This window comes from Conger conger, chromosome 14 (assembly GCF_963514075.1).
Source record: "Conger conger chromosome 14, fConCon1.1, whole genome shotgun sequence".
In the NCBI taxonomy this organism is placed as follows: Eukaryota; Metazoa; Chordata; class Actinopteri; order Anguilliformes; family Congridae; genus Conger; species Conger conger.
Genome location: NC_083773.1, coordinates 39,055,486 through 39,062,226, shown reverse-complemented (window position 1 = coordinate 39,062,226; position 6,741 = coordinate 39,055,486). Strand labels below are relative to the sequence as shown.

The 6,741-nt window shown below is 44.7% G+C and overlaps 1 protein-coding gene across 3 annotated transcripts in view; it reads left to right on the top strand.

Moving 5' to 3' along the window:
• The first annotated feature begins 964 nt into the window (after positions 1-964).
• elmo2 (engulfment and cell motility 2) overlaps positions 965-6,741 on the top strand; it is a 41,380-nt gene continuing 35,603 nt past the window's right edge. For all 3 annotated transcript variants that reach the window (XM_061220483.1, XM_061220481.1, XM_061220480.1), the window contains exons 1-2: positions 965-1,006; positions 3,631-3,709. The gene's annotated coding sequence lies outside the window, so the exon portion shown is untranslated. The remainder of the gene's footprint in view (positions 1,007-3,630; positions 3,710-6,741) is intronic.

The following is a 6,741-nucleotide window of genomic DNA, read 5'->3' as shown; positions in this document are numbered from 1 at the left end:
ATTTGCATTTTGAGTATTATGGTGTTCATAAATAATAAATATCCTCTTGATCCAGTCAGCCTGTGTTCTTGGCCTTATGTGCCCATACTGTTTAGTTAAAACAAAAATCCTTGAATACAACTTACACTTTAATGGACTATTATAAAAAGACTGACTAAAATTGAAGGTTCAATTCTGAATTATGATTCAGCTGGAACTGTATGGATCTGTGGGAAATGCAGTCAAAACATGCTATGGAAAGAATTTGAGGGAACAATTTTCTGTCCAATATGGTATTTTAATATTCAAGTACAGTGTCTTTAAAGCCTACAGTTCACTCATCTGTTTATTTAGAATGCAAAAAGAGCAGATTTGAATTATGCGAGACTTTACAAGTATGATTCAATTCATATGGAAAAGTGGTAAATAATAATAATAATAATTTTAAAAGTTTTATTCATCAGGGGCAAAAAAACCCCCAATTCATAGAGTTACTGTGTGCAAGTTGATGTATCATATAGCCTATTGATAACTCGTAACAATCTTGATAAAATTTAAATAAATTAATATGCTAATAACTCCCATTCGAACGCAAACTCAAATCCCGTTTTTCTCAAACGCCGTTTTTCTCAAACCCCGAGCCTAGTACTTTCCTTGTACTAGTCCACTGTGCGTCGTGCATTTTGAGAGAGTAATTGCATTGCCATGGGCTCGGTTCATTTCCGATCAATAGATGGCCGACTGCGGTGTTCTACAGTAAAGGTAAGAGCCCATGATGTACCAGTAAAGGACAGTTGCAGGCAGCTGGCATCGACTCCAAAAATGTATTAGTCTGCTCATTATGATCAATCGTGACGCAGATAATCCAATCACTGCGCGAACATTGGAGTGGATACCGTTGGGAACCAATAGCCAGTTCAACATTGGGTGAGGTCACGCCTTTGAGGCGTGTCCTCGTATCATCTTGCTTGAAGTTATTCTCTCCATAGAACATAATACGAAATTGCGAATGGTCGCGCTAAATGGGGTAAGTGTTCTCACCAGTCAGTTAATTTTTCAAAGGAGCAATTGCGAACCTGATGACATGAAACCGTTTGCTTGCTTAACAATACAAGACGGGACACAATGTCGCAGTTTACCCGCTTGCTATATTAGCAATATCCAAATAAATCGGCTATTGTTGAACCCAGTGAGTGAGATTAGTTTTTTTCATCCTGGTTGCTAGCTAGCCAGATTGCTAGCCCGGCTTTGTGAGTCTCATGCTTGAGAGTGCTGTAAAATATTGCTAGATGCACTCCAGCAAGCCAGATAATTAGCCGAACGTTACTTCGCGCTAAGTTATCCCAGTCGGAATGCTCACAGGTAGCACTAGCTGTCGATTTACGAATGAACGATATTGGCTGGATAATTTTATAGATTTGTGAACGCATTTTGTTTTTAAATGATTCCCTGTGCTCTGTTCACACTATTGTTATATGTGCAATCTGTTGAATGTTTTCTGCTTTAGATTTCCCCTCTAACTGGCTAGCTTGCCAAATGTAATGTTTAGAATCAATAGTTCCTAGCTCGTTCGGATTAATGTATAGCTACTTGCCCCGTGTCGGTTTTCACTTGCTTCCTAGCTAATAATATAGCGAATACTAGCTAGCTCGCTAGCCTGCAGCCTAGTTACCCTCCCACACTAACTGCTAGCTAGACAACCTAGCTAGTCTATCCATTCAGCTGACCAGCGTTTGCATTGCTGATCAATGACATTAGGAATGGATGGGTAATTAAATGTTTTTTATATTTTGTTTTAACATAGTGCAGTACCTAGCTAACGATAGATTTCAAATGCAGCGATCGCTGTCTGGGGCCAGTACAGAGATATTGTAGAAAATCCCATTGATGCTGCCAGTTTGCTGTCCCTCATGCCTCTGCTGTACGATTGGGAACGTTATCTATAACCTTAGCTAATGGTATTTTTGCAGGATTTGACCGCATCCTAGTTAAATAACACCGATACATTACCAATATGTTTTATAGAGACTACTTTTATTTATTTCTATTCATTTGTAAATTTGGGATTTTCTTTTTCAGTTGAAGATAACATGCATTCACGTTAGCAACCTATTTTTTTGACACATTGTTCTGGATAATTTTGACGGATAAACTAAAAATCTGGTTTGGAGGCTAGCAAACATTACGTATAAAAACCCACCAGTTGGTGAACATCAAACAAATGAAAAGGCTTTTTGTCGTACGATGCATGCAGTGGTGTGATGTGGTGTAGACATTTTGTTACAACACTGGATCCATGTGATTGGATACCGGTCACTATTGATCAAAATGTCGTTGCTATCAGAATAAGTGACTTGGTGTAATTGAATTCAACAGCCGTATCACTGAGCCCGCTAGCTAGGTATCTATTGTGGGTTCACTTGATTGTGAGCCATGCGTCCAGTTATTCTCAATGATAACGGTGCTTCGTCAGGTTAACGTGCGGCATTTCGGATACTGTGCCGGATTAATCCCGACATGTAGTAAATTATTATATGGTATTATTGTGCTTATCAAATTGTGTTAGCTCTAGTAGCTAACATTATAGCTTGACGCCGATGTACATTGAACCAAGATTTTCATCAAATGTAAACGGGGCAGACGGCAGTAAATTGACTTCAGTTTTCCGAGGGAACCTGTTGATGCTGTAACACTGCAGTAGGAAAGCTTTCATCTTGTCCAGATCCTTGCAAAGAGGACGTAGAGGTATTGAGTCAGTCTAGACTCCAGACCAAATAAGAGACCGAGAGATCATGATCTGCGGTGTTACCTGGTGTGTCGAGCTAAGTTGGTGGGCTCGCTCATTTTTGAGGCAGTTGGAACACCAAGCAGAAATGTGTTTACAGTCTAGGTAGGTCATTGGTTGCCAGAGTAACCAGGATCCACAGCTACATCTTTGATCTGGCAGCCCACACACTATGCTTAGTGAGGGTGGTGATGAAGATGATGATGAAGAAGCTGTCGCTGGTTTATCCTCAGGCTTTTAGGAGTGCTGGCGCTGATTGATATACAAAATACGTTTGGTTTCGGTTCTGTAAAACCTAACAATCCTTCAGTGTGCAACAAGTTGATCAAACTTACCGTACTTTTACCATTCCATTTCATAACATTGGTGCAGTGCAGTGCCCTGCGATAGATTGCCGACCTGTCCAGGGTGTATTCCTACCTTTCACTATACGCTGGGATGGGCTTCAGTACCCCCCTGGCACCCTGACCAAGAATAAACTGGTTAGGTAATGGATTGATGGTGCAGTGTCCATTCCTGAATCAGGTTTTGGCTACAGTATTTTGGACAGGGCTGGCCAAACCTGTTCCTTGATCTATGTTCCTGTGGGTTTTCAATCCAACACCAAGCAAGCACACCTCATTCAACAGAGATCATGAGCTACTAATTTGTAGAACCAGATATGCCAAATTAGGGTAAAAATGAATATCTACCGGGTAGTAGATCTCCAGGAACAGGGTTGGGCAGCCCTGATTTTGGGCAATATTTTCTAACTCGACACAGTAGTATCTTTATCTGCCAGGTTTGTTTCCAAGATTGGTTTCCACGGTTTTTTTTAAGGAATGCTTATTTATTGCAATTCATTGAGTCATATTTCCTGTTTCCAGATGTGCTGAAGCTATGGTTTGAAAGTCACGACCTGAGATAGATCAGAGGTGAAGAGCCCATTCTACACTTCGTAATCAGGTAAGGTGTCCGTCCCTTCAAGGGAACCATCCATCAAACTCAGAATGCGGAGAACTGGACATGAAGAGGTTCTGTCATTTTGCTTCTGTTTCAAAATGGCTTACCTTGTTTTCACATTTCTAAAGGCTGTGGCATTTTATAAGTACAACGGAGAAATGTATTGTGGGATTGCTGGCACTCTGTGGCCCCCAGAGTTTGCCTTTTTGAAGGGGCGTTGACTGTTGTTGGTGTCCAGGGCTGTGGGTTTCACGGTTGTGGATTTGCAGTAATGTATTCGCATTCAGCCGAATGCCATGGTTTCAAATCAAGTTAGCGACTCCTAAAACCGCACCCCTAGATACCGAAACACTCAACTGCCCCTTCAGAAAGAGAGACGGAAAATAGCCTGAGAACCAGCAGTCCCATGGCGCACTGCTCCATTATGTTTATAAACAAAAGCTTCAATCCTTTTAAATGCAAATAGCAAAAAAAAACAAGCAATTTTTAAACAGGAACCAAAGAAGGGCTAGGTTATGCATAATTTACCACTCTCTGCAGGTTTAGTTTGGGTTTTGGTCTCAGGAGAGATTCTGTTTGAAATAAAACCAGAGGCAGGAAACCATAAACAGGAAGCTAGCAGGACCTAGATGTGGACATAAAACAGCGGAGGTTGTGTCCTGCCTGTGGTGATGCTGGTGTAAGCCCCGACTGATTCGCTGTGAGTCCGCCATTTCCCCCTCAGACCCACCCCCTGCAGTGTGCCGGTAAAACACATGCTGTACGATATTGCCATTTGGATGGTCGGGAGGAAGAGCCTGGATGATGGATGGCTCCTTGGGCAGGTTCTGTGTCTGCCAGTCGGGGTGAATACTCACTGTGCTATGGGGTAGAGGGAGCTGTGTTTCCGCTGTGCTGTCTGGGCCGATTAGCCTGAATATTTAGACCATGCTCACTGTGTTTTGGTTTGGAGGACACTGTTTTTGCTGATACAGGAATGTTCAGCCTGTGTCTGCTGTGTTATGGGGTAGTAGACACTCTGTTTGTACTGACTCCAGCTGATAGACATTCATGTTCAGCCTGTGTTCGCTGTGTTACAGCAAAGTGCACTCTGGCTGTAGTAAGGCCAGCCCTTTCTTTGCCTTGAAGAGCATCTGTTTTCAATCCCTGCTTTCACTGCTTATTGATTTTCTGTCAGGCAGAGTTTCTGGCCACTCCCCTCAGGCCCCCGGCCCCCGGCCCCTGGCCCCTGGCCCCTCCTGCCCCTCTCGACAACCTTTCCCACAGGTGCGATCGCAGACAACACGGCGCTCGCCCCTCTGCCCTGCACCGGCAGAAGCCGCACTGTTTATTCCTGGGCGTTTAATTACCACGTCTTCGCCCTCCTCAGCCCGCTCCAATAACGCTGCTCTGGCCGCAGTTTGGGTTCTTTCCTCCGGAGCCGGGCGGATGGTAGGAGTTATTGGACCCGGGAGACTCCTCCGGGACCAAAGTGAGAGGAAGTGTCTCACAGTATTAATTCGCTCCATCTGCCCTGGAGGTTTTTTTTTTTTCTGTTTTTTTTTCTCTTCTTCATTTTTTAAAAACTGTTAGCAATGACAAATGTTGAGACGTTTCAATGTCTCACCCTTCCCAGCAAAGCATGGGACCCTCGCGCCTAGTAAACGGTGTTTCTCTTATCCTCTCTCTGTCTCGGTCTCTCTCTCTGTCTAATAAAAAATGCGTTATTGGCATGAAATACATTTGTATATATTGCCGAAACATTCATACAGAAAGGAAGCGGAATATGTATACAAACAACAAGAAATACAAGCAACATTGTGTTAACAACAATTTAAACAGTGCGGCAATGTCTATATAATAAAAATAAGAAGAATAACAAAAAAAAGAATACAGGAATACTCTTTCGGACGAGTGGGACATGTTGCTAACGCGCTTCACGCCGCGTTTCATTTAATTTAGCTTAGCCGCGCCCGCTGAGCGCTGCTCGGACCGGCCCACTTCCTGCCGGCGCCGCTCCCCCCCCGCCCATCGCCAGGTGCTCACTTCGGGGCGGGTCCTCGGAACCCCCCCCGCCCCGGGGTGCGTGGGCCTGTTTTAACGAGCCTCGCGGCCTCGAGTAGCCGTGACGTGCGTGTTTAGCAGAAGTTCTCAGAGAGACTTGCGAGCAAGGGCTCCGCAGCGAGGCTACGTGAAAACGCTGGACCAGGGAAATCACGCACAGATTTTCATTTAGCGAAGGAAAACAAGCAGTGAGTGCTAAAGCAAGTCGAGCTCGGAGTTGCACGGAGGGTTAAGCTGGTGGGTTTTATTGGAAGTCCTGTGAAATGCCTCCCCCAGCTGACCCCATGCCCTCACTCTCACATTCGATCGGCGCAAATGTCCGTCAGCACAAGACTTCCAGATTAGAAGGGGTACAACAGGTCTCACGGAAAGGCCTGCATTCTTATAACGAGCCAAGATTAATTTGGCTGCCTGAACGCGAGGGGTCTAAGCTTCTCAGAACTTTCATCTGGAGGTCCTTCTTTAAGGGCACAAGTGTCTCTGCGCACAGAGAGCGGACTTCTCAATTCGGCCCGAACAAAGGCGCCTCTGTCACCCGCTCGGCCCGTGTGAGCGGGAACTTCCTTCTCTTAATTACTGGCCTGCCTCTCCCGCATTGGCCCGCTGCGCTCCAGAACATGCCGCCATTGTTCTCCCAGAGCAAGTTCTGCTGCAGCCAAGAGCTTTCTGGGGTGAAAAAACAAAAAGAAAAACAACGACAGAAGTTTTGTGCAGAATTCCCTAACGTGTTTGACGTGTTCAAGTTGTTTCTGGAATTTGTAAGGCATTGCTGGTTGTGGCTGATTGGTTGATTTTTGTTTGGAGAATGCCGTGTCACAGTTAGGCTCTTGGGTCCTGAGATGCAGCCGGAAAGTTCCCATGCTGCAGCTGTCCATCTGGAGCTCAGCTGTGCTGCACGTGTCTGCCTTTCCCACGGTGGTGTTCTTACAAAGACTACTGTCACTGTACACTGGTGTAGCTGTGTTCATACAGAGACTACTGTTGCTGTACAC